The 12,889-nt window shown below is 39.6% G+C and overlaps 1 pseudogene; it reads left to right on the forward strand.

Moving 5' to 3' along the window:
* LOC140711776 (cell division cycle and apoptosis regulator protein 1-like) overlaps window positions 1-12,606 on the forward strand; it is a 29,127-nt pseudogene extending 16,521 nt beyond the window's left edge.
* The last annotated feature ends 283 nt before the right edge of the window (window positions 12,607-12,889 follow it).

Raw genomic sequence — 12,889 nt, forward strand, 5'->3', positions numbered from 1 at the left:
CAAAATTGACAAATGGGATCTAATTAAACTGAAGAGTTTCTGCACAGCAAAAGAAACTACCATCAGAGTGAACAGGCAACCTACAGAATGGGAGAAAATTTTTGCAATCTACTCATCTGACAAAGGGCTAATATCCAGAACCTACAAAGAACTCAAACAAATTTACAAGAAAAAACAAACAACCCCATCAAAAAGTGGGCAAAGGATATGAGCAGACATTTCTCAAAAGAAGACCACCAGTTAGAATGGCAATCATTAAAAAATCAGGAAACAACAGGTGCTGGAGAGGATGTGGAGAAATAGGAACACTTTTACACTGTTGGTGGGATTGTAAACTAGCTCAACCATTGTGGAAAACAGTATGGCGATTCCTCAAGGATCTAGAACTAGAAATACCATTTGACCCAGTCATCGCATTACTGGGTATACACCCAAAGGATTATAAATCATGCTGCTATAAAGACACATGCACACGTATGTTTATTGCGGCACTATTCACAATAGCAAGACTTGGAATCAACCCTAATGTCCATCAGTGACAGACTGGATTAAGAAAATGTGGCACATATACACCATGGAATACTGTGCAACCATAAAAAAGGATGAGTTCGTGTCCTTTGTAGGGACGTGGATGCAGCTGGAAACCATCATTCTCAGCAAACTATCGCAAGAACAGAAAACCAAACGCCGCATGTTCTCACTCATAGGTGGGAACTGAACAATGAGATCACTTGTACACAGGAAGGGGAACATCACACACTGGGGCCTATGGTGGGGAAAGGGGAGAATTAATGGTTGTGTTAAAATGTTCGATAAGTTTACATGATCATTGTATGTGGCAAGTTTTTATTTGCTAAATTACTGTGCTAGCTTTATTGTTTCTGTTGAAATTTGGCTGGGTTCATGTTGATATCATTTATAGGTTTCATCGTTCACGGAACTTTTCAATGAAATGCTTCAAAGAGATTTTGGTGTCCGTATATACAAATCATTACTGTCTCTTCCTGAGAAAGAGGGAAAAAAAGAAAAGGATAAGAAAAGCAAAAAGATGAGAGAAAATATTAAAAAAAGAAGAAAGATGATGAAACTGATGAGCCGAAACCCAAACGAAGAAAATCAGGTGATGATAAGGATAAAAAAGAAGATAGAGATGAAAGGGAGGTCTGTAATAACAACCCGGTTTAGAAGCTTTCAGTTAACTCTTCTAGGTTATAAAGGTTGATGTTGATTTCCATCAGAATATTAGATGTAAAAGTCAAACTGAAAGATTTTACTATATTAGAAAATCAAGTCTTTGAGACCATCACGGCTAACATGGTGAAACCTCGTCTCTACTAAAGATGCAAAAAATTAGTCAGATGTGATGGCACATGCCTATAGTCCTAGCTGTTGGGGAGGTAGAGGCAGGAGAATCGCTTCAACCCGGGAGGTGGAGGTTGCAGTGAGCCAAGATTGCACCACTGTACTCCAGCCTGGGGTACATAGCGAGACTCTGTCTCAAAAAAAAAAAAAAAAGAAAAAGAAAAGAAAAGAAAAGAAATTCAGGTCTTCAAATTAAGCCAATATGAGCATCTACAGCTAGTTTTCTAATACTTTACTTAAAAAATTTTTTTTTTCCTTTTTTTGAGACAGAGTTTTTCTCCATTAACCAGGCTTGCTGAAGTGCAGTGGTGTAATCTTGGTTCACTGAAACCTCTCCCTCCCGGTTTCAAATGATTCTCCTGCCTCAGCCTCCCAAGTAGCTGGGACTACAGGCACGCACCACCTTGCCCAGCTAATTTTTTTTTTTTAAGGAGAAGCAGGTATTCACCATGTTGGCCATGCTGGTCTCAAACTCCTGACCTCAAGCCATCTGCCTGCCTCAGCCTTGCAAAGTTCTGGGATTACAGACATGAGCCACTGCACCCAGCCTGATTATTATCAGACATTTATAGTGTGGGTTCAGTGGCTGGCTCCTATAAGCCCAGCGCATTGGGAGTCTGAGGAGGACAGATTGCTTGACTCCAGTACTTCGAGACCATCCTGAACAACATGGTGAAATCCCCTCTCTACAAAAATTACAGAAATTAGCTGGACATGGTGTCATGTCCCTGAGGTCCCAGCTATTTGGGAGGGTGAGGCAGGAGGATTGCCTGAAACCAGGAGTTGGAGGCTGCAGTAAGCCCAGATAGTGTCACTACACTCCAGCCTGAGCAACAGAGTGAGGCTGTGTCTCAAAACAAACAAACAAACAAATGAACAAACAAACAGACAAGCAAACAAACAAAATAGTAATTTCCATTGTAAAACTTTTAAATAACTTTAATGGATTTACTATTTTTCAGTTTTAGTAATTTAATGTTTGATGAGATTTCTTGCTTAATTTACAACCATTTTAAGCCAGGCGCAGTGGCTCACACCTGTAATCCCAGCACTTTGGGAAGCTGAGGTGGGTGGATCACTTGAACCCGGGAGACGGAGGTTGCAGTATAGGGCGATCACACCACTGCACTGCAGTCTGGGCGACAGAGCCAGACTCCATCTCAAAAAAAAATTATATATATATATATAATATATATAATTATTATGATAATATTATAATAATATTATTATAAGCACTGGCTGCAGTGGCTCATGCCTATAATCCTAGCCCTTCAGAAGGCACAGGCCAGTGGATCGCTTAAACCCAGGAGCTGGAGACCAGCCTGGGCAATATGGCAAAACCCCATCTTCTAAAAATAAGTAAATAAATAAAGGCATTTTAATTTACAGAAAGAAGGTAAAAGAAAAGATGATTCTAAGGATGACGATGAAACTGAAGAAGACAGCAATCAAGATGAATATGACCCTATGGAAGCAGAAGAAGCTGAAGATGAAGAAGATGGTATGATTGAAATTTATTTATTATTTCTTAGAGTTAAGAATACATTTTTTGTTCGGTGACATATCGCTGAAATCTATACATTTAACATTGTTTTTTCTTTAGAATAGAAAGAGTAACATACTCTTCAGTGGGAAAATTTTTCTAATTTTTAGGTGAGAAGATTGTGTTAAGACATATTTATTACTAATTATCCTATGTCTCATATATAATTAATACTCTACTTGACAGAACAAATTTCCTTGAATATGGTGCTTAAGCTGTGCCATAAAAGGTATAATAGGACAGGCATGGTGGCTCACACCTGTAATCCTAGCACTTTGGGAGTATGAGGCAGGTGGATAATTTGAGGTCAGGAGTTCAAGTACAGCCTTGCCAACATGGTGAAACTCCATTTCTACTAAAAATACAAAAACTAGTCAGGGGGTAGTGGCACATACCCATAATCCCAGGTACTCTGGAGGCTGAGGCAGGAGAATCACTTGAGCATGGGAGGCCGACGTGATTGTGGTGAGCCAAGATTGTGCCATTGCACTCCAGTCTGGGCAACAGAGTGAGACTCTGTCTCAAAGAAAAAAAATGTATGATGGTCCCTGATGTTTTATATAATAATTTCTTATTTTTTTGTTGAGACCGAGTTCTTGCTCTATTACCCAGGCTAGAGTACTGTGGCATGCTCACAGCTCACTGCAGCCTCGATCTGCCAGGCTCAGTATGATCCTCTCACCTCAGCCCTTGGAGGAACTGGGACTACTGGTGCTTGCCACCATTCCCAGCTAATTTTTAATTTTTTTTTTTTTCAGATGGAGTCACTCTGTTGCCCAGGCTGGAGTGCAATGGCATTATCTCGGCTCACCACAACCTCCGCCTCCCGGGTTCAAATGATTATCCTAACTCAGCCTCCTGAGTAGCTGGGATTACAGGGATGCATCACCACACCCAGCTAATTTTATACTTTTAGTAGAGATGGGGTTTCTCCGTGTTGGTCAGGCTAGTCTTGAACTCCCCACCTCAGGTGATCCACCCACCTCGGACTCCCAAAGTGCTGGAGTTACAGGCATGAGCCACTGTGCCAGGCCTAATTTTAAAATTTGTTATAAGCATGGGGTCTCACTTTGTTGCCCAGGCTGGTCTTGAAATACTGAGTTCAAGGAATCTGCCCACATCAGCTTCCCAAAATGTAAGGATCATAGGCATGAGCTACATGCCTGTCCTGAATATATTCTTTAGAAAACTCATTTGGGGCCGGGCGTGCTGGCTCATGCCTTTAATCTCAGCACTTTGGGAGGTCAAGGCAGGCGGATCACCTGAGATCAGGGGTTCGAGACCAGCCTGACCAACATGGCGAAACCCCATCTCTACTAAAAATACAAAAAATTAGCTGGGCACGCGCCTGTAATCCCAGCTACTGGGGAGGCTGAGGCAGGAGAATGGGTTGAACTCAGGAGACAGAGGTTGCAGCGAGCCGAGATCGTGCCATTGCACTCCAGCCAGGGCGACTGAGGGAGACTCCATCTCAAAAAAAAAAAAAGAGAGAGAGAGAAACTAATTTGTGCATTTGTTTAACAAAGATTATCATAATGCAAAGGAGTACATACAGAGTTTAAAGACTAATGGTAATAAACACCCGTATACCTTTTGCCTAAGTTTTATAAGACATACTTTTGTACCATGTGGTGACATTTAAAATACTATACAGTAGATGCTCTGACCATAGACATCAGTGATTAAATACCTATAAAGGGACTCTGAATACCTTACCTGTTCTTTTCCAGGTAGATTTGTGGCTTTTAAAAAAATCATATTTTTCTGATATAGAAAATTATAAGAGTTCTTTCAGTTTTTTTTTTTTTTTTTTCAGTTTGCGTCTCTGGCAATTATTTTTACCTACAATATTTTTTGTTTGCCTCTACATTTTCTTCTCTCTACCATATCATTTTTTAATATTGTTTGATGAAAAAGTTAAAAAGATCAAAAAGTTGAAAGGATGGTGCAGTGAACACCCATGTATTCATCAACTTTGATTCAATAATTGTTAATATTTGTCTTGTTTTGTTTTTGTAACCCAATTTAACATATGAATTCTTCAATTTGCCTAAGAAAAAATGTGCTCTGAAATAACCACAATTCCATAATCACATCTAAGAAAATAAGGTCATAACAGCATCTATTAATATTATCTAATTTTTCCTCTTATTTGTCTTTAATATAATAACTCAGTAGCAATGACATAATATTCTTATAGCAGTATTTATCTTCTTTACTTGCTTTGCTTAATGAAGACTTAAGCCCCTTTTACAGCCCCATTTTCTCTCCCCTGTACACCCAGTATTATTTTATTGTTGCTTTAGTTAAATCATTAAACAGTATTCCCATTATTTTGTTAGTGTTTCAGCTGTCAGCCTTATATTCTGTTTTTCTTTTCTTTCTTTCTTTCTTTTTTCTTTTTTTTTTTTTTTTTTTTGAGAGTCTGGTTCTGTCCCCAGACTGGAGTGCAGTGGCATGATCTTGGCTCACTGCAACCTCTGCCTCCTGGGTTCAAGCGATTTTCCTGCCTCAGCCTTGTGAGTAGCTAGGACTACAGAAGTGTGCCACCACATCCCACTAATTTTTCTATTTTGTTGTTTTGGTTTTTGGTTTGTTTATTTGTTTGTTTGGAGATGGAGTTTCACTCTGTTGCCCAGGCTGGATTGCAGTGGCACGTTCTCAGCTCACTGCAGCCTCTGTCTCCCAGGTTCAAGCAATTCTCATGCCTCAGCCTCCCAAGTAGCTGGGATTACAGGCATATGGCACCACACCCTTCTAATTTTTGTATTTATAGTAGAGATGGGATTTTACCATGTTGGCCAGGATGGTCTTGAACTCCTGACAAGGTGATCTGCCCACCTTTGTCTCCCAAAGTGCTAGGAGTACAGGCATGCACCACCACGCCCAGCCTAATTTTTGTATTTTTAGTGGAGAGTGGGTTTCACTATGTTGGCCAGGATAGTCTCGATCTCCTGACCTCATGATTGACCCACCCCAGCCTCCTAAAGTGCTGGGTTTATAGTTTATTTTTTCCTTTCACTCCCTTAATGTTGATTTCATCCATTCTTCTAGCTTTAAATACTGTCTATATACTGTTAATTCTCAGACTTCTGGTTTTCTTTCCTTATTTTTTTTTAAGAGATAGGGTTGGGAATGACACAGGGGCTCACACCTGTAATCTCAGCACTTTGGGAGGCCAAGGTGAGTGGATCACCTGAGGTCAGGAGTTCGAGACCAGCCTGGCCAACATAGTGAAACATAGTGAAACCCCATCTTTACTAAAAATACAAAAAATTATCTGGGTGTGGTGGCAGACGCCTGTAATCCCAGCTACTCAGGAGGCTGAGGCAGGAGAATCACTTGAACCCAGGAGGCGGAGGTTGCAGTGACCTGAGATCATGTCATTGCACTCCAGCCTGGGCAACAAGAGCAAAACCCTGTCTACAAAAAAAAAAAAAAAAAAAAAAAAAAGATAGGGTCTGTCACACAGGCTGGAGTATAGCACTATGGTCATAGCTCACTTCAGCCTCAAACTTCCAGGCTCAATCAATCTTCTTCTCAGTCTCCTGAGTGGCTGGGACTACAGGTGCATGCCACTGCAACCAGCTGTTTAATTTTTTGTAGAGATGGGGTCTCAGTATGTTGCCCAGGCTGGTCTTGAACTCCTTGGCTTCAAGCAATCCTCTGCCTTGGCCTCCCAAAGTGCTGGGATTAAAAGGATGTAATTTAATCCCAAATTGCTTCATTGCAATACTTGCTTTATTAGGGTGGTCTGGAACTTCAGTAACTCCCAAGTTGTGCCTGTATACAAGTCAGTGGTTTTTAATATATTCAGAGTTGTTCAACCATCACCACAATTAACTTTAGAACATTTTTTCACCCTCAAACCAAGAACCCAAAAGAGATTCATTAGCAGTCACTCCCCATCTTCCCTGAACCTCTTCATTCCTAGGCAACCATTAGTCTGCTTTTTGTTTCTGTAAATATTCTGGACATTTCATATGAACGGAATCACACAATAAGTGATTTTTTTGTGACTGACTTCTTTTAGCCTGTTACCAAGGTTCATGTATGTTTTAGCACAAAGTTTTCTCTTGATATTTTTGTTGTTGTTGTTGTTTAAAAGACAGGGTCTTGATCTGTCACCCAGGCTGGAATGCAGTAGTATAGTCATAGCTCACTACACCCTCGAACACCTGGCCCTCCTCAGTAGCTGTGATAACACCTACTCAGCTGTTATCCTGCTTCGGCCTCCTGAGCAACTGGGATAACAGTCACGTGCCACTGTGCCCAACTTGAAATATGTGTGTTAATGACTTTTTTGCCACTGTTGTATTTATTTTACAGATAGGCATGAGGAAGAAATGACCAAACGAGATGACAAAAGAGATATCAACAGACACTGCAAGGAGAGGCCCTCTAAAGATAAGGTGTTTATTGAATACTGTGTTCTTTATAATACGGTGATATCTTACATCATCTCAGCATAACACAGTTGTGAAGATTATTTGTCCTTATACATCTAAATTACCACTAAGTAAAATTCCATCAGTCTTTTTTTGTGGCTATGTCAGATAACTAGTATGTCTGATTCCTTTCTCTCATATTTATACACCAAATTAACTCATTTTAGCCAGGATGAGGCAAATATCTTACTAGATTATTGCTATTTTATGCACAGTCCCCATTTCTCACTTTTCAGGCATAAAAAATTTGAATACTGTGTCTTCTACTTCTCCATTTTCTTAGGAAAAAGAAAAGACTCAAATAATCGCAAATAACAGAGATCTGTTAATGGCTTTTGTTTATTTTGATCAAAGTCATTGTGGTTACCTTCTTGAAAAGGATTTGGAAGAAATATTTTATACTCCTGGACTACAACTTTCTCGGGCTCAGGTAATCTAACTTGTGAATATTTAAAAGGAAAACATTTTTTAGAAACTTTTCAAAAAGTTACCTTTTCCAATGAAAAGTTAATAGGGTCAGGTGCGGTGGCTCACACCTGTAATCCCAGCACTTTGGGAGGCTGAGGCAGGTGGATCACGAGGTCAGGAGATCGAGACCCTCCTGGCTAACATCGTGAAACCCCGTCTTTTCTGAAAATAAAAAAAATTAGCTGGGCATGGTGATGGGTGCCTGTAGTCCCAGCTACTTGGGAGGCTGAGGCAGGAGAATGGTGTGAACCCAGGAGACAGAGCTTGCAGTGAGCCGAGATCGCACCACTGCACTCCAGCCTGGGCAACAGAGCGAGACTCTGTCTCAAAAAAAAAAAAAAAAAGAAAGAAAGAAAGAAAAAGAAAAGTTAATAGAACTTCTGTTGACTTTTTGATATATTAAAGCAACATAATGTTCAGTCATGGTGGCTCACACCTGTAATCCCAACAATTTGGGAGGCTGAGGCAGGCAGATCACTTGAGGCCAGGAGTTTAAGACCATCTTGGCCAATATTGTGAAACTCCATCTCTACTAAAAATACCAAAATTAGCTAGGGGCTGTGGCACGCACCTGTAATCCCAACTACTCAGTAAGCTAAGACAGGAGAATCCCTTGAACCCAGGAGGCAGAGGTTGCAATGAGCCAAAATCACACCACTGTACTCCAGCCTGGATGACACAGTGAGACTCCATCTCAAAAAATAAAAATAAAAATAAAGCAATATAACACAAGCCAGTTGTAAAACACTTTCCTTCTCCCTCTCCCTCTGTTTCTACTCTTCAGGACTAAAATATATAAAATTCTAGATCTTTTTGTAAACAGTTCAGTTCTATTTTTATAAGCAAAACATGGAATTATTCTGTACATTTTGACTGTCTTTTTTTTGTTTCATCCCACAGTATTCTACAGATACATTCTGCCATGAAAATAGAGACCTGCCTCATTCTTTTTATAGCTGTACAGTACCCTTTATATAGATGTACCATAATTGGCCTACCTGTTCTCTGTTGCTGGTGGTTTTGATTTCTTGGATTTACCAATTATGCTGTAATAAATCATACCTGTGCATAAATTCTATCAATGTTATACTTTTTAACAATGAAGGTTTTTTTTCAAAAGTAACTTAGATCTTACTCAGTTCCATGGATATCCATCATAAGTGAAAATTACAGCTGGGTGTGGAGGCTCACACTTTGGGAGGTTGAGGCAGGTGGATCACCTGAGGTCAAGTGGCTAACATGGTGAAACCCTATCTCTCCAAAAATACAAAAATTAGCCGGGCATGATGGCAGGTGCCTGTAATGCTACTCTGGAGGCTGAGGTAGAAGAATCACTTGAACCCAGAAGGCAGACGTTGTATTGAGCTGAGATCACATCACTGCACTCCAGTTTGGGTGACAGAGCAAGACTCCTTCTCAAAACGAAGTGAAAATAATAACATAGTTTTTCTAAGAGAATCAAAAAATGTATTTTCATCTCTTTATTTTGTTTACTTGCATGCATAGCAGGTAAAGAAGCTTCTTAATAAAGTAGTGCTCCATGAATCTTGCTTTTACCAGAAATTAGTAGACACCTTAAAAGATGAAAAGAACCATAAAGAGGAAGAGTCTGAGTCATTGCATGAAGATATGCTAGGTCTGAGCATATTAAGATTTTTGCTTTTTAATAAATGTACTAGTAACTAAGAAGAAAAATAGCTCACTAAAATACGATATATTTTATATTATAGGAAACACATTATTATTTCCAACACCAACAGTAAAGCAGGAATCAAAGAATGTGGAAGAAAATGTTGGCCTCATTGTGTGCAATGGTGCAATGGTAGATGTAGGAAGCCTCTTGCAAAAACTGGAAAAGAGCGAAAAAGTAAGAGTTGAGGTAGAACAGAAGCTGCAGTTACTAGAAGAAAAAACAGATAAGGGTCAGCATTGGATATGTTCTGTTAGCACCCTGCTGGGACATGCATATATTTATGTATGTACATACACATGTATGTACCTATGTACACATTTGCATATGCATACCACATAGTTTCATCAAAGGACATAAGGAACTTTTACAAACTTTTTTACTTTTTTTTTTGTTTTCAAGACAGGGTCTCACTCTGTCACCCAGGCTGGAGTGCAGTGGCGCAACCTCAGCTTACTGTAACCACTGCCTCCTGGGTCCAAGTGATTCTCCCACCTCAGCCTCCCAAGTATCTGGGATTACAGGTGTGTGCCACCATGCCTAGCTATTTTTCTGTATTTTTGGTAGAAACGGGGTTTCACCATGTGGCCAGGATGGTCTCAAACTCCTGACCTCAAGGGATTGCCCACCTCGGCCTCCCATAGTGTTGGGATTACAGGCATGAGTCACTGCACTCTGCAAAGAACTTTACTTTTCATTATTTCTGGTTCAGGTTATAAAATTGCTTAGCTTTATCTGAATCTTAGGTCTTCATGTGCATCTCAGGTTCATTGTTATCTGTTGCATCCTTTTAATCATCTTCTAGTTCCACTTTCTTTCTTTTTTTTTTTTTTTTTGAGATGGAGTCTCACTCTGTCACCCAGGCTGGAGTGCAATGGGGCTATCTCGGCTCACTGCAACCTCCGCCTCCCGGGTTCAAGCGATTCTCCTGCCTCAGCTTCCCGAGTAGCTGGGACTACAGGTGTGCCACCACGCCCTGCTAAGTTTTTGTATTTTTAGTAGAGACAGGGTTTCACCATGTTAGCTAGGATGGTCTCGATCTCCTGACCTCATGATCTGCCCATCTCGGCCTCCCGAAGTGCTGGGATTACAGGCATGAGCCACTGTGCCTGGCCTCCACTTAGTTTTTACCAGTCTGTGTTCTCTAATCTATACAATCATCTAAAAATAGAACATAGATTTTGAAATAATACAAGTTAAAAATTTAAATGAAACAGGCCAGGCATGGTGGCTCCCATCTGTAATCCCAGCACTTTCAGAGGCTGAGGTGGGCGGATTGGCTGAAGTCAGGAGTTTGAGACCAGCCTGATCAACATGGTGAAACCCCATCTCTAAAACTACAAAAATTAGCTGGGTGTGGTGGCATACCCCTTTGTTCCAGCTACTCAGGAGGCTGAGTCAGAAGAATCGTTTGAACACAGGAGGTGGAGGTTGCAGTGAGCCAAGATCGTGCCACTTTGTTCAAGCCTGCACAACAGAGTGAGACTCAGTCTCAAAAGTAAATGAATAAATAAATGAAATGAATATTGCAGTGTGCTTCATGACTAATGAAATTGTCAGATATAGCCATTTTACAGAATTCTATCAGCCTTTTATTTTCACAGCTTAAATATTTTAACATCAAAATTAAATTGGAAATTTTAGAGAGCAAAATGTTAATTTTTGGATTTTTTTAAAACAGATGAAGATGAAAAAACCATATTAAATTTGGAGAATTCCAACAAAAGCTTCTCTGCTGTACTCAGAGAAGTTAAAAAGGAACTTCATCGGTTACAAGAAAACTTAAAGATTTCGGAAGACATGAATTTACAATTTAAAAACTAACTGAATAAGACAATCAGAAACTTATCTATAGTAAAGGATGAAATCCACACTGTTCTCAAGAAGGTGAGAAATTTTGTACTTTTAACATTATCATAGGTTTTAAAATCTAACTCTAGTGTTTTTAATGTATTTTAATGTTATTAAGCTCTTAGCGATTATTCTAAAAGCAAATAATGATAGCATTCTGTCCTTACTGAGATTAGTCAAAAGTGATTCCCAGGCCAGACACAATGGCTCATGCCTGTAATCCCAACGCTTTGGGAGGCCAAGGCAGGTGGATCACCTGAGGTCAGGAGTTCAAGTCCAGCCTCGCCAACATGGTGAAACCCACATGTCTACCAAAAATACAAAAAAAATTAGCTGGACATGGAGGTGGACCCTTGTAATCCTAGCTACCCAGAAGGCTGAAGCAGGGGAATCACTTGAATCTGGGAAGCAGAGGTTGCGGTGAGTCTAGATTGTACCATTGCACTCCAGTCTGGGCAACAGAGTGAGACCCCATCTTAAAAAAAAATAAAGTGATTCCCAAAGGGTGTTGTTTTTCTCAAACTTAGTTGGAATGTCAACATGATTTATGTGTACAGACTTCTTGAAGCAAATTTCATTTATATTTCTTTTTAATCCAGAGTATCAGTTTGAACTAAACCATACACTTCACTTCTCTGTGTTTTTGTTGCTGCTGTTGTTGTTGTTGTTTTCTTTTGTTTTTTTGAGACAAAGTCTTGCTCTTTTGCCCAGGCTGGATTGTTAGTGGTGCTATCTTGGCTCACTGCAGCCTCTGCCTCCCAGGTTCACGTGATCCTACCATCCCAGCCTCTTCAGTAGCTGGGACTACAGGTGTGCTCCAACATACCCAGCTAATTTTTTTTATTTTCTGTATAGATGGGGTTTCACCATCTTGCCCAGGCTGGTCTCCAACTGCTGGGCTAAGCAACCTGACTATGTTGATCTCTCAGAGTGCTGAGATTACAGGCATGAGCCACCACACCTGCCCCACTTACTGCATTTTTGGACCCCATTTATTCTCGGGCAGAATTGAGGTAAATGCTTCATCACCATTACTTTTAAGATATTAAAATTAATATAAATATATAAATATACAATATATAAATATATAAATACCAAATAGAATACCATTGTACTCTAATACCCAAGTGACATTTAAGAGAATCTGATAAAATGTATTTTTTCCTTCTCTATTGTCTTATAGGATAATGTAAAGAGTGAAGACAAATATCAAAAAATCCAAGGAGAATGGTACAAGTGTGTGATAAAATCCATGTAGTGATGAGGAATGGTGTTAAATAATATATAAAACTCATGATATAAGAATGTTTGAAGGTGATGAATGTTTGATTTTAGTAGTATAAATGTCTTTCAGTTCAAATGATGTATAAAGTTTTATAAATGTGAGTATCTGCTTTTGAAAATTGCTTGTAATTCCTAGCCTTCAAACTATTAAACACTCCTTGAGTGAAATAATTTTGCGTTGCAAAGTGTTTTAGGAAGAACTTTGTTATACTTTTAACTCCAATAAAGTTCGTAAGTTTAATT

Source organism: Chlorocebus sabaeus, chromosome 6 (genome assembly GCF_047675955.1).
Source record: "Chlorocebus sabaeus isolate Y175 chromosome 6, mChlSab1.0.hap1, whole genome shotgun sequence".
NCBI classification, from domain to species: domain Eukaryota; kingdom Metazoa; phylum Chordata; class Mammalia; order Primates; family Cercopithecidae; genus Chlorocebus; species Chlorocebus sabaeus.